Consider the following 14,688-nt stretch of genomic DNA (forward strand, 5'->3'; position numbering starts at 1 on the left):
ATGGGCACACACTGGTTTGCTTGGAGCAATAGGGGATTGAATGCTAGTTAAAAGAACGCTTCCAACCAGAGAGTTAACAGAGAAAGGGGAGTTTCCTGGGAGCCAAGTTTAATGAATAGAAGTTTTTAGGTTATTGAAGCTTGGATTGAATGGTTCTAGTGCTGTCCTGTTGATAACATCTTGTTGTCTTCAGTCTTTGTTTTGACCTACTCTCAAGTATGAGCTGCCAGAAGGTTTTTGGGCATCAGTTGGTTTAGGGGCTTGTAATACTTAGAGCTTTTGAGGGTAGTCAGTGAGAAACTGAGCATGACCTGGCTTCAGTGTGTACTTGACCCCAGAACCCCCCCCCCCGCCGTGTGCTGGGCTGCACCCATAAAGCATGAGCAGCAGCTCAAGGGAGGGGATCCTGCCCCTCTGCTCTACTCTCATGAGACACCCCCCTGCAGCACTGTGTGCAGTTCTGGTGTCCTCAGCCAAAGAAGCACATGGAGCTGTTGGAGCAAGTCCAGAGGAGGCCACAAGGATGATCAGGGGCTGGAGCAGCTCCTATATGGAGACAGGCTGAGAACATTGGGGGTTGTTCAGCCTGGAGAAGAGAAGCTTTGTGGAGACCTCAGAGCAGCTTCCAGTGTCAAAAGGGGGCTACAAGGATGCAGAGAAGGACTCTTCATCAGGGACTGGAGCAATAGGACAAGGGCTGATGGGTTCAAAGTGAAACAGGGGACGTTCAGGTTGGAGATAAGGCAGAAGCTCTTCCCTGTGAGGGTGCTGAGGCGCTGGCACAGGGTGCCCAGAGAAGCTGTGGCTGCCCCATCCCTGGCAGTGTTCAAGGCCAGGTTGGACACAGGGGCTTGGAGCAACCTGCTCTAGTGAAAGGTGTCCCTGCCCGTGGCAGGGGTTGGAACTGGATGAGCTTAAGGTCCCTTCAGCCCAAGCCAGGCTGGGATTTTGGGATTCTCTTCAGCTCCACTGGCTTGCAGTTTTTGACATAGAACTTAAAAACACCTCAGGATTGAATGTGTGTATATGGAGAAATACTGAGTCAAATCAGCTTTTAATTCCCTTCTCAGCCACACGCTGCAGTGCTTCATCAACCAGCTTCATAAGGGTTTTGTGCTTTGCCTCATGTTTGTTTTAATGATGACTAAAGCAGAACTTGAGAAGGGGTGACAGCTACAGTTCTGTGGCATTGTACTTGTTATAATTCACTCCTTCATCGGAATGTGTTCCTGAGAAATCGGTTTTCCTTGTTTTCTTCCCCAGCTGTTTTCATCCTGGTGAGTTAGATCTGGCATTCCTGGGTTGATGGAATGTGACTTCTCCTTATGGTGGTCCCTACTGCAGTGATGGAGATGTTGAACTCGGTTACTCCAGCCTTTTGGACTGGCTCCTTTTGAACCAGCTGGAAGGGGTGCTACACCAAAAGCTTTTTTAGGTCTTACTCTCTGTAGCAGAGCAGCACTGTTTATATACACCAAGGAGGAAGTGCAAAGGCAGGAGTGGAGCCAGGCTGTGGAGGGACACTGGTGGGCAGCTCAGCACAGGAGGAGGCCTGGTTTGTGTACTTGAAATGTCTTTGGGTTATAAACTCAAAGGCAGTTTAAGTGGTGTGTCCCAGGAGATGCCCTTCTGAAGTGCAGTGTTGATGTGGATGTAGCCTATGTGTAAGGTATTTGATTCTGTTGTCTCCTAGGATCCTGGATGCTGCTGCCAACTTGGTTTAGTGCTTTTTCCCAGCTAACTTTAAGTGAATTATGGGAGGAGGTGAGCACTGTGCACTGGAGATGGTGGATACTTCATAGCTTTCCCTTTACCCTTTCCTGAATGGATTTCCTGGACCATTGCAAAGCAGTGGAGTGCAGACTCGAGCTGGAAGGGAAGGTGAGGGGCTGGAAAATACAGGTAATGATGGAGGATGCCTCAAAACACCAGGAGCCAGACAAATGTGAGTGATGTGTGGATCAGGAAGCCTCTTCTGGGAACTTGGGTGTGGAACACGGGCTTGTTTCAGCAAAGCCAGCTCAGGATACAGAGACTTTGTGCTTGGATTGCCATGCTAGCAGAGCTGAAGGTTGAGGAGCATAGGGTTGGTGCAGGCCACCGGGCACATCTTGCCACCATTCTTCATCCCCTGAGAGAGAAAGAGGTATTTCATTTAGGTAGACTGCTGGAGAAGTGTTCTAGGGACCTTCAGAAGCTGAGCATCATCAAGGTGCATCTTGGATGCAAGAGTTACTTGTAGAACTTATGCTTGTTTGAATCCTCCTACCTACAGTGCCGTTTGCCTTGAGATGGTTAATGAAAAGCTGAGTCTGAAACAACACCTCCACTTTGTTTTGTGGTGTTGGCAGGATCTTTGTGCATTCTTTTGTTTCCTAATTGTTTGCAAGAACATAATGGTGTCATTAGTTGTAATTACAGAGGGGTTTGTAGGCTGTGTGTGGTGGGGAGAGCAGCACAGCACCAGCCTGCTGCTGGTGGTGGGGACCCTCCTCATTCGCCAATTCCCAGCCTCCTCCAGCAGGTTTTCCAGTGGACTGCTCTGAGCATGAAGGCATGGAGTGAAATCAGGCTTGCTGCTTGTGCTGTCTCTTTTAGCTGTGTCATGGCATGAGTCTACACAGCAGCTTTCCATCTGGACTGCTCTGAGGTTGGAGGCATGGGCTCGGGTCACATTTGCTTTTCAGTCTGTCTCTTCTAGGTAAGTTGAACTGAGATGCATGGGGAGTACAGAAAGATCCCAGCTTTATCCTCATAGAATCCCAGCCTGGTTTGGGTTGGAAGGGAGCTTAAAGCTCATCCAGTCCCAACCCCTGCCACAGGCAGGGACACCTTCCACTAGAGCTGGTTGCTCCAAGCCTCTGTGTCCCACCTGGCCTTGAACACTGACAGGGATGGGGAATACATCTGTGATGTGTATATGCCTGTGCATATCCTGTTTATAGCCCGCAGGAAGTGCAAGGGAAGTGGGACCAGTGCAGGACCAGCAAGAACAGCTGTAGCATGGAGTCAAGGCAGATGCTGCCTTTGGCTCTTTCCTCAAGAGAAATGGGGTGAAACATTTGCCCCCAGCCACAGACCTCTTTGCTCCTGCTCTTTATTCTCCTGTGAAGCTCATGGGAAAGGAAAAGAGGAGGGAAAATGTCTTTGCCATGAAGAGAGAGGAAATAGACTTGGATTGGGAATGGGGAGGTCGAGCACATGCCTGGCAGTGTGGCAGCAGTGCAGGTCAGTGGGCTCTGGTTATGGGTTATCCTTTAACTCCAGTGGGATTATGCCTCAACTGTAACATCCTAATCCTTCCTGCCAAGCAGCAGTGAATTACAGGAAGGTGCTAATGAAACCTTCATGCCTGAAGGTTTATTACAACTCTGTTACTTAGGAGAATCCAGAATGTCTTTTAGGGGTGAGGAAGGGGGGAATAAAACCCCCTCCACCTTATCCTGAGTGGTCTGTGTTTGACTCTTAATGCCTTTCACGCTGGCGCTGAGCGTTTGGGTGCATCAGCGAGTTTGTCCGCATGCTGGCTTTGTGCAAGTGTTAGGGGCTGACAAGGATGAATCACCCGCTCGGCTCCTGATTTGCGTCAATCAAACCACATTTAAGAGAGGCTTTGTGTGCACTTTGGAATGCAGGCCCAAGGCAAGCGTGTGAGCGAGTGCTTTGAGCAGATCCTCTTCCAACGGGGTTCAGTGGGCTCAGGCTCTGAGGGCAGAGATCTAGTTTTAAGTGGTTTTAAGTGGGAGATGAGGAGCTGCTCTTCTTTTCCTTCCTTTCCCTAAAATCTCTTCCACCGGTGTCATGAGTTATCACTGAACTCTGCATTTGGCATTGTGCAAAGTTTGGGTTTGAGAGCGACAGATACAGGTTTCCGTGTAGAAACAAAGGGTTTGTTTATTCCATAATAAACCCCAAGGTTTTACGGCTGTTAAGTGTCGTGCAGAGGAAACAAGATCCTGGAGAGCACCAACGTTGTCCACATCCTAGCTCTGCCATCACTAAGCCAGGAGGTTGCTGTGATGAGGTTATTGAGGTAAAGGGACACAGGTTTGTGTTTCCATTTAATTCTTTATTTTTCTGAGAAGAGCTTTGCTGAAATTCAGCTTGGTACAGGCTCATCTTTCAGCTCCCCAGACGTAGGAGGCCCTGCCTGCAGAATCCTCTATACTTTTAGCCATGAAGTCTGTACTTTCTGACCCAGAAACTGTGACTGCAGCAGGATCGCAAGCCAGGCAGTGTCAGTGCCAAGCTGGAGCTCCCACCTCGACACGGGTTGTGAGCCCAGAAATAAATCCCTTTGGCAAACCCAGCGTTGGGGTGGGACACAACTTCACACTGCTGCTGTGCAGTAAAGTCTTTGGGGGAGGCGTTACCAAGAAAGCAACAACCCCAAAAGCCACAACAGTCATATCTGCCCTTCACTTAAAATAGAGCTACGGAGCTGTTCCTGGAAATCCACAGAGGTTTTGTTTGTTCCCTGTGGAGGTTTTCCTTGCAGGATAGGCACACTGGAGGTATAAATAGTGTAGCCAGCAGGGCCAGGGCAGTGATTGGGCCCCTGCACTGGGCACTGGTGAGGCTGCACCTCGAATCCTGTGTTCAGTGCTGGGCCCTTCACTGCAAGAGAGACGTTGAGGTGCTGGAGCAGGGCCAGAGAATGGAGCTGGTACAGGGCCTGGAGCACAAGTGTGATGGGGAACGGCTGAGGGACCTGGGGGTTCAGTCTGGAGAAGAGAAGGCTCAGGGGGGACCTTATCGCTCCCTACAACTGCCTGACAGGAGGTTGGAGCCAGGAGGGGTTGGGCTCTGCTCCCAAGGAACAAGGGATGGGACAAGAGGAAACGGCCTCAAGCTGCACCAGGGCAGGTTTAGATGGGGCCGAGGAACAATTCCTTCCCCAGAGGGTGCTCAGGCATTGGAACAGGCTGCCCAGGGCAGGGCTGGAGTCGCCGTCCCTGCAAGTGCTCACACACCATGGAGACGAGGCCTCAGTGCCATGGGTTAGTGGTGGCCTTGGCAGTGCTGGGGAGCGGTTGGACTGGGTGAGCTTAAAGCATAGCATCATTCTATGATGCTATGAAGGTGGATGCTGTCTTGGTGCATGCAAGGTCCACTGTAAATGCTTCTCCTTGTTGTTTCCCACCTCTTGGTATATTCCTTTCACTTGCAGGTGAGAGTGACCCTATTTCTTCTTTTCATCTCCCAGCCTTCAATACCCATGTCCAAGGTCCCGCTTAGCCCTGATGATCCTATACAAGTACACTCTGCTTTCCCTTGTCCTTAAACCCACCCTTGACCTGGTTCAGTCTCAAACCACCTCCCTGCCTCTTCCTTGCTCCTCACTGAAGTCTCTTCTCCGCCTTCCCGTCCCCCTTTGGCACCAGTCCTTGTGCTCATCAAAACATTGATCTCATGGGCTGTAGGCTTGCCAGCATAATAAGGCTATTGCTGTTCCAAACAGTTCTTTTCCCCCCCTTCCTACAAACACAAAGCAATTTATTTCGCCTTCATTGGACTTGCTCTCACTATTTTTCAGGCTGGAATGAGAGGATTAATTCCTGCTTTCCTGCTGACAGTCATAGAAACAAGCTAATTTCCAAGTGTCAGGATGATGATCCTTATCTCACTCAGTTCCTAGAGAAGGTAATAAAATAGCTGTAAGAATAAATTGCTGGAGCAAATGCAGCACATGGGCATATGGCAGTCTATTAATTCCTCCTGTTCTCCCAAACTTTTAAAGGAGATCTATAAATGTTGATAAAACCTAGAGAACATTCAGGTTTGGGGGTTTTCTACCCATCTATTCCTCTTCTGGCCTTTTCTAATGGTAAATTTTGGGCTGGTTTTAAGTGGTTTTCAGACAAGCTCAGTGCTTCCCGGTGGAGATGAACACCAAGAGGCTGGCTTGTCTCTTTCTCGAGACTTGGGGGTGTTGTTGCTGGCTGGTTTTCATCCTCAGAGGCAGACTGGTGAGGAGGGAGCCATTCTGGCAGCTCATTACATCACGTGTTTGCAGTATGGGAGCTCACAGTGATATGAAATTGGGGAGATCAAGCAGCCTCCCTAAATCACACAATCCCAGACTGCTTTGGGTTGAAGGAACCTTAAAGCTCACCCAGTTCCAACCCCTGCCACGGGCAGGGACACCTTCCACTAGAGCAGGTTGCTCCAAGCCCCTGTGTCCAACCTGGCCTTGAACACTGCCAGGGATGGGGCAGCCACAGCTTCTCTGGGCACCCTGTGCCAGCACCTCAGCACCCTCACAGGGAAGAGCTTCTGCCTAAGAGCTCATCTCAGTTTCCCCTGTTCTGGCAGGTTAAAGCCATTCCCCTTGTCCTGTCCCTACAGGCCCTTGTCCAAAGCCCCTCTCCAGGTTTCTTGTAGCCCCTTTAGGTATTGGAAGGCTGCAGTAAGGTCTCTCTGGAGCCTTCTCTTCTCCAGGAATGTTACAAAGAACCTCCTGTGCCCAACTGTTACCAACTCTTTTCCTTACACAAACAGCTTTGTTTAGTCTCCTTTTAAGTTTTTCCAGCAGTCACCCCCATGCTCTTCCATATCCTTGCTTGTCAGTGTGATGGCCTCTTCTTGCCTGCATCAGGTGTGGTGGCAGAGGGGTGCTCCATGCTCCATGCATTTTCTAATGCCTATGGATTACATGACTGGGAAACTTACTTTCCTGTAGATGCTATTGGTAAACCAGAAGTACTGTGATTGAAGAGCCTGGCCATACTACTCTGCTTCTGGGTCCTCCTGTACTAGTGATGGCAGAACAACGGTGATGCTTACTATGGTGCTGCTCTCCAGGATCTTGTTTCCTCTGTGGAGTTTCTCCTCCTATTGCATATAGGAAAGGTGAATGTAAATTAGATAGAGGTAAAAAGAGTTAAACCATCAAATTTATCCTAAAAGCAGGGAAATGGGTCCTTTTCTGTTGGAATTGTGGCGATCCCTTCTCTTTGATTAAAGATGTGTCAAAGGGAGTGTTTGCAGTGTGTGGGACCTGGATCTTTGCTTTCTTGAGGCTTCGAAGTGACAATGTCCTGTTTTCATCTGCTTAAGGAGGACAGCAAGAAGGGACCTGTTCTGTCACTGTATTGTCTGCATGTGGCTGTCTGCAGGAAGAGATTTGTGTAAGGACATAAAGAGTGTTTGCAAGCATCAGTATTAGTTCCATGTTGGTGTTTAGGAGCACTTGGAGCTGCCCTTGTAGATGTGTGACAGATCAGATGGTTCCTGAGAGCAGAAATTCTCCTCTGGTTTGTGGGATATGGGACAAATCCCAGTTGTTTAAGGATTATTCATGTGGATTCCTGGTATCTTTGGAACTCTCCTTGTCTTGCAGGTCTTCATGGGCTGACAAGTGGCTGTGTAATCTGTGGTGCTTTCACTGCTATTGGAAGCTAACCCTTGAGAATACAGCCTACAACCAGAGTAGTTGCTCAGCTGCCTCCACTGTTAGAAGGGTATTTCCCTGCTAAGGAGTTACCAGCGTTGTACAGATCAACAGTCACCAGCTTGCAGTGACTGAATTGTTCTGAAGCATCTTTGGAACTTCGATTTATGACCATGTGCATTTTGCAATTAGGAAATGGCTGCAGGTCAGGCTGAGGAGGAAGTGAAAGGGCAGAAAGCTTTTGTGAGGCTTTGAACTAACCGAGGCTGGTCCTGAACTTAGGGAAGGGAAGACTTACAAAGGCTGGGGGGGGAGGGGGGTTAAGACTGCATGCAACTGGTTCCGTGGTCTATGGCCATGTGTCTTTTACCCTTGTAAGCTTTGAAGCATCTCAGAATGCAGGTTTTAGCCCAGCAGCTGCTTCATGCAAACATAGATGCACTTACAGAGTGTCTGTCCTCTCCTGAGCGTGTTTTGGTTGTGGCTTTACACCATGAACTCAGTGTTACAAGAGGAGATGAGTGGCTGGTGGTACCTGCTCAGCTGGAAGAGGGAGATAGACAGGCTGTTCTCCATGCAGCATGGAAATGGGGGTCTTGGTGATATGGGATGGACTTCATTCTGGTGGGGAGTTTGCCCTGGCTTCAATTCTGCTGCATTGCTGCTATAGCAATAATGCTTCTGCCTCCCAAAAAGCTTAGGATTGCTGTTAGAGCAGGCTCTTGAACGAGATTAAAGCCATTCATCATGTCCTTACAGGCCCTTGTCCAAAGCCCCTCTCCATGTTTTCTGTAGCCCCTTTAGGCACTGGAGCTGCTCTAAGGTCTCCCCTCTGCCGAATCTGTAGAGTACACATGCAGGAGTTCAGCTATATAACACCAGCACCATGTTATAGTATATAATAGAGCACCAAGTGCAGAGCCCCCTTAAGAGGGCAGGTTCCTGAACTGCAGGTAAACAAGAGCCCCATTGATCTGTGTGTTTCTAAACTTGCATGTTCAAAGTCCTTTTTGATGACTTTATAGTATCTACTTTTGAGGACAGATAATAATGTTCTGTGCGTAATAACCCCCACCACATTGCACAGGATAGCTTGTGTCTCTGCTGGTGTTCACAGGGATAAAAATAGCTTTGCCTTATGTGGTTTGATGAAACAGTTGATGGGTGTATAGGGAACCTGGTGTGAGGTGCTGTCAACATCAGTTGAGTGCCCTTCCCTTAGAGTCACCAAGGTGAGGCGTTGGAACTGGATGAGCTTTAAGGTCTCTTCCAACCCAAACCATTCTGTGATTATGATGGAGTGTGCTCATGAGCTGGTCTGTGTGAGCCTAAGTGCAGGTCACTGGGCTGTGCTGCAGGGGTAAGGTGTCACTAGAACAGCGCTCAGGGCCTTTTGGGTAGGGGTCCATGAAACACACAGCAGTTTCTTCCCACACATCACTTTGGGGCTCCAGTTAGCCCCGGATGGTCAAATACGTGTTTTGTGGTGGGAATTCTGACTTAAGAATGGGTAAAATGACTTCATTCAGTTGATAATTTGTTCTTCTTGGTGCAGTACAACTTTCAATTCCTTGGGAATGGACAGTCAGCCGTCCATTGAAGACTTAGAGGTGCCTTTTCTGCTTCCTTAGGTGCTTTTTGGGGCCATGACACTGGGATTGTGACAACTCTATGTACAGCATATCCAAGTTGCCAGAGGAGCACCCACATCCTCTTGGCTCTTGGTTTTGGAAGGGCAGGAGATTGTAGTACCACAGAGCAACTGGTGTGTGGGTCATTACCCCTCCTGTGTAGCAAAGGCTTCTTTAGCTGCTTTGTTCAGCAGCTGATGGATGTTGTGAGTTGCTCTTAGCCCCAAGCAGCACTGTCATGGTTTGTGTCTTATTCTCCTACTTCTTTGCACCTTTCCTAGAGTCTTGTGCTGCTCATCTCCCTTCCGACAGTAATCCCCATATCCTCTGTGCCATGAGCTCTCTTGTGCAGGGAGCTGTTTCTTGTGGCTTTTTCCCTTTTTGCTGGATTTTGCTGTGGCTGCCACTGATCAATGGATTTTATTGATGGAGAACTTGATGGATAGACTGTGCATGGTCTAGTCATTTAGGAGATCATTGCTAAAGAGAGACAAGTGCTTCTGGTGTGTAAGTGTTGAACGCGCACATTAGCGCCTTTCCTGTGTGTTCACTGTTACAGTGCTGGAAATGCCCACAGGTGATTAAATACAAACCACTTTAACACTCACCGATTCATTCTACATTGCAGATGAGTTTGTTTGGATGGAGAATGATTTTGAGATGGAGCATTTGTAGGAGGCAAGGATGGCAAGTTTCAAAGTGAGGTGTCAGCACTGGGGTAGGGACTCTATGAAGAAGATGCTTGGGGGATGCTGCCATGCTTCAACTTAGCCCATCTCTTCCTCTTCATGCTCCCAATATTCAATTATAGTCGTATTTAAGGGTTAACTTGTTTTTAGTTAAATGACCAAGAGGTTTTCTCCCCGCTTAAAACTTTTCCATGCCATAACTTAATATTGGTGCTAATGGTGTATTCTGTTCTATGTTCTTGTTTGTCCTCTTGGACTTGGGTGCTTTATAGCACTGAAGAGTATATAGGACTGAGGAAGCCTGAGTTTGCTGATACTCTGAATAGCTAAGCCCAGTGATATACCTGCCTAAGAAACGGTCATCATTATCCAGGAGCATCCTTATCCCAGAGCCTGGTACTGTACTGATATGGTTACAGAGTGGGAGCACTGCTAAAGCTGGGGTCCCAGCATGTATTACAAGTGTTAGAACACTAGGAAAAGCTTGTGTGCTTCCGTTTTGGGACTGGTAGTGGAGAGAAAGGACTGGGGGTCCCACAGAACACGCTGTAATGCTGGTACTGAGGCAGCTGCGTGGATTAAATACTCCATTAGAATGAGTGTGGCATCTGCAGCATAGAGGAAGAGGCTGGATACACATGGTGGGACACACTGGGAAGTAAGTGCCTGGCTTTTCTTCAGTTGGAAATACAATTGCTGCTCTGTATTATCTTCCCCAGCTTCATTCTTCCTTTGGAGCATTGTTTGTGCTGCCATTGAACATGAACTGCTGCAGCATCTTCACTTCATGTGGGCAGCTGTGGAAGTCTGTTTTCCATCTTTCAGAGGATTCCAGCTCCTTTGGTTGCTTTTGTCATTCAATTTTCTCTTGTTTACCAGGGCATTAGGAAGCCGGAACACAAGCAGTGTGTGTTTTGCCCTAGGAAACATCAGGAGTCCAGTTGCCCATTCCAGAAATTCCTCTTGGTTCATTTTTCTCTGGCTCACAAAGATTCAGAGCTCTCGAAATGTAAATCTGAAAAGGTCAAACCTCATGTATGCCAGAGACAGGAGGACAGGCTGACAGCCATGCAGGACCACAGAGGCGTTTTAAACCATGGATTCCGAACAGGATGTTTGGAGAGAACTGTCAAATGCATGCCTTGGGTATTGAGGAGTTTGAGGTAAGGCTTTCTCTTACTTTACTCTCTGACTTCTTAATATGTAGCAGAGGGGGATTAAACTGTCTATGAGGAAGGGTAGGAGTTGGAGAAAGGAGGCTCGTTCCTGGCTTCCTCATCCTTTGCCTGCAGTCCCTTTCTTTAGGGACTGTAGTGATAGGACAAGGGGTGATGGGTTTAAACTGAAACAGGGGAAGTTCAGGTTGGATATAAGGCAGAAGCTCTTCCCTGTGAGGGTGCTGAGGCACTGGCACAGGGTGCCCAGAGAAGCTGTGGCTGCCCCATCCCTGGCATTGTTCAAGGCCAGGTTGGACACGGGGGCTTGGAGCAACCTGCTCTAGTGGAAGGTACCCCTGCCCATGGCAGGGGGTTGGAACTGAATGAGCTTTAAGGTCCCTTCAAACCCAGACCAGGCTGGGATTCAATCCCAGTAGCAGAGAAGTGACTGAGGAAGAAGCACGTGAAGGGGTTTTCTTGTTGGCCAGTGTTGGGTTGAGTATGGATTGATGCAGAGATCTGTTTTGTTCTGCAGGTCTGTTTGTGGGTGAGCTTGTGGGGGCTGTGCTGAAAGCCTGTCCAAAGGCTTTAGTTTGGATGAAGTCTGTGTACAGCACTTGGATAATGGTGGGATCTGCTTTGTCTTGATGCATTTCCAATTCCAAGAAGTGAGAAAATGTTCACGGTGCAGAGGGAAATTTCATCTAGAGGAACTCAACTGACAAGTGTTTTCAACTGCTCCTTTGCTCTTGGGGTACAAAGGATGAGCAGTCCCTGCTAGCAGGGTGATCCATGTATCCTAAAGTGGGCTAGAATGGATTTCTCAGGGAGGCTATTGAATGGCACTGTGGTTTGACAGGGCTGTCACTGCCACGTGCCTCAGGATGCTGCTGTGCCAGCACAAGGCATCATGGCAACATATGAGAGATGAAGAAGGCTGCTTTCTCCATTACTGGCTGGAGGAAAGGAAAACAAAAATAGCTGCTGGTGTAAAACGTTGGAAGGTGCAGCCAAAGCTGATGGAAGCATTTGGCAGAGTATGAAATCATAGAATCATGGAATGGTTTGGGTGGAAAGGACCTTAAAGCTCATCCAGTTCCAATCCCTGCCACGGGCAGGGACACCTTCCATTAGAGCAGGTTGCTCCAAGCCCCATCTAGCTTGGCCTTGAACACTGCCTTATCGCTCCCTACAACTGCCTGACAGGAGGATGGAGCGAGGAGGGGCTTGGCTCTGCTCCCAAGGAACAAGGGATGGGACAAGAGGAAACGTCCTCAAGCTGCACCAGGGCAGGTTTAGACGGAGCTGAGGAACAATTCCTTCCCCAGAGAGTGCTCAGGCATTGGAACAGGCTGCCCAGGGCAGGGCTGGAGTCACCGTCCCTGCAAGTGTTCACACACCATGAAGGCAAGGCCCTCAGGGTTAGTGGTGGCCTTGGCAGTGCTGGGGAGCGGTTGGACTGGATGAGCTTAAAGGGCTTTTCCAACCTGGCTGATTCTGTGCTTCCACAATGGCACCTTGAAATCGGGTAATTATTAATTCGAGCCACTAGAAGCAGCACCCAGAACCCCAGGGCGATGCAGTCAGAACTGCCCACACCGCATGGGAACCCTCTTTCCTCTCCCATGCTACTTTTGAGATGTACTAATTTTTTTTCCCTAGAAACAAAGACAAATCCCAGATCCGAGTCTCTGTGTTACGCTTCTGGCTCTGCTAAAGAGCCAGGAAGATGAAAGGGCTCCAAACTAGGGCAGACTGGACAAAATAAGCCCATGTTTCTCAGTTCAGTGATTCTCACCCTCACAAGCAATGCTGCTTTCACAAGAAGGGCTGTCTGGAGAGGAGACATATGCTGCCTGGAGTTACGAGCTCATATCTTCATGGAATAGTTTTGTTGAATGCTTAATGGAGCTTGAACACTCTCTCTTTAAATGAATGTCAAAGGAACGCCTTTTCCTTCAGAGCTTCTTTCCAAATCCATGTTATATAAGTTGAATACTATAAAATAGAATCATAGAATCCCAGATTGATCTGGGTTGGGATGTCCCATGGGCATGTCCACTAGTGCAGGTTGCTCCAAGCCCTGTCCACCCTGCCCTTGAGCACTGCCGGGGATGGGGCAATAAGCCCAGAAGATAACATTATCACATCAATAAACACATTTAGATAAATGTATGTGTATGTATTGATGACATACATGGAAATACATCATTGTTCTCCTAATGCGATAAGATATTTGAGCGTGATCCAATGAACCCAAGAAGTCTTCTGCTGGCACACAGGCTGATGGGACACTGCCACTGCTATCTTAGGCTTTCTTCAGCCAGCAATAGGGACTTCACTGTTGGTCCAGTGCATTTTTGGTTGTGTGATGTTCAGGTGGTTCATAGGATGCTGTTTGCAGTGCATCAGCATGGTTTCCCTGCTTGTGAACATGAAACCTGGCAACTGCATTGGTGCAATCTGAGTAGTGCCTTTGGGTAGGAGGGGGATCAGAGGTTAACTCATGCAGCAAACCCACCTGCTGTTCTGTTCAGAGACATTTACATAATACTGTTTTTAGAGCATTTTCCTTTGTAACACAAAGAAGCTATTTCATCATGCACTCGCCTGATTCAGAGGCACCTCACAGGTTTCAGACCTCACCAAGGTGTTAAACCTCCTGAGATTTATCATTATGCATTAACACTGTTGACAGACCTTGTGCACATCCGCATGGCCATGGCATTCATGCAAGTGCAGTCTGTGGGGTAGTTTGGTGCTTGTTAGTCCCCTGTGAGACTCCAGGTTGGAGTAAAGGGTGAGGTGGACAAGTACTACTTATTAATACTCTTTCATTTCATAGGATCACTGGTTTGTGTTGGAAAGGACCTTAATGCTCATCCAGCTTGTTGTTAAACCCGTCACCCTTTGTCCTATCACTACAGTCCCTGATGAAGGGTCCCTCTCCAGCATCCTTTCAGGCCCCCTTCAGATGTATATCAAGGAAGCTTTGGCCCAGAGTGGATTTGTGCCTCTCTTGTGGTGAATTTTGCATGCTAACATGTCTTTTTGTTGTTAGAAGCTGCTCAGCACCATCAGTCAGGTGAGTCTAAGTATCTTGCAAGCTGTTCAGAGGGAGAGGAGCCTATCCCAGTTGCGTAAAGAGGAGAAACTTGGGCCTTATTGTAATACCTGGCAAATGAGGGAGCATTTTAGCTACATGCAGCCACTGGGTAACAGGGGCCTCCAGGAAGAAGGGAGGAAGGTGGCAGACAGCACGTTTTGCACCCCCTAGTACTGAGGGCCTGGTGTTACATGGAACATATTCAAAGCCCGGTATTTTGCATTGGCTCCATGGTTGCTTCTCCTTGACTTGGGAAGAGGAATTTGCTCCTCAGCAGACCAGGGATTAGAAATTACTGTTTCCAAATGTGCTATCCTCATGTTACTGTGTTTAATGTGATTTAAAATGCTTTTACTGTAGCAAATCTGTATTGCTATCTAATATTACTGTAGTAGATAACAGTGGAGTAATGATCCACTGTGGTAAAGTGATAAGAAAACCCCGTGATTATTCCATAAGCATTTCAGCTTGTGTTAACTCCTATTTGCAATAGAGCAGGGAAAAAAGAAACGTTGAGTGAAAGGGAGATGTCAATGGGCTCTTTCTCATGATATAGGTGAGGTTTTCCTGTGCCAGATAGGTTGCTTTTCATCATCAGGAGGAATCAAAGCAGGAGCTGAGGTTAAGTGTTAGGAGATGTCTTCTGGGTGAGTCCCATCTCCGAGCCACAAGCTCAGGTTGGTTACTGTGAGCAGTCTTAGTGTCATGAGAA

At 48.1% G+C, this 14,688-nt stretch overlaps 1 protein-coding gene across 15 annotated transcripts in view; it reads left to right on the forward strand.

Moving 5' to 3' along the window:
• Positions 1 to 14,688, forward strand: part of HDAC4 (histone deacetylase 4) — a 214,683-nt gene that overhangs the window by 52,800 nt on the left and 147,195 nt on the right. The window contains exon 3 of one of the 15 annotated variants that reach the window (XM_061460080.1): positions 5,537 to 5,643. The exons of the other annotated variants lie outside the window; for them this stretch is intronic. The gene's annotated coding sequence lies outside the window, so the exon portion shown is untranslated. The remainder of the gene's footprint in view (positions 1 to 5,536; positions 5,644 to 14,688) is intronic. 15 annotated transcript variants of the gene reach the window in all.

This window comes from Pezoporus flaviventris, unplaced genomic scaffold (genome assembly GCF_033815535.1).
Source record: "Pezoporus flaviventris isolate CSIRO_AGI_PZ_B2104156 unplaced genomic scaffold, CSIRO_AGI_Pfla_v1 ptg000001l, whole genome shotgun sequence".
Classification (NCBI taxonomy): Eukaryota; Metazoa; Chordata; class Aves; order Psittaciformes; family Psittacidae; genus Pezoporus; species Pezoporus flaviventris.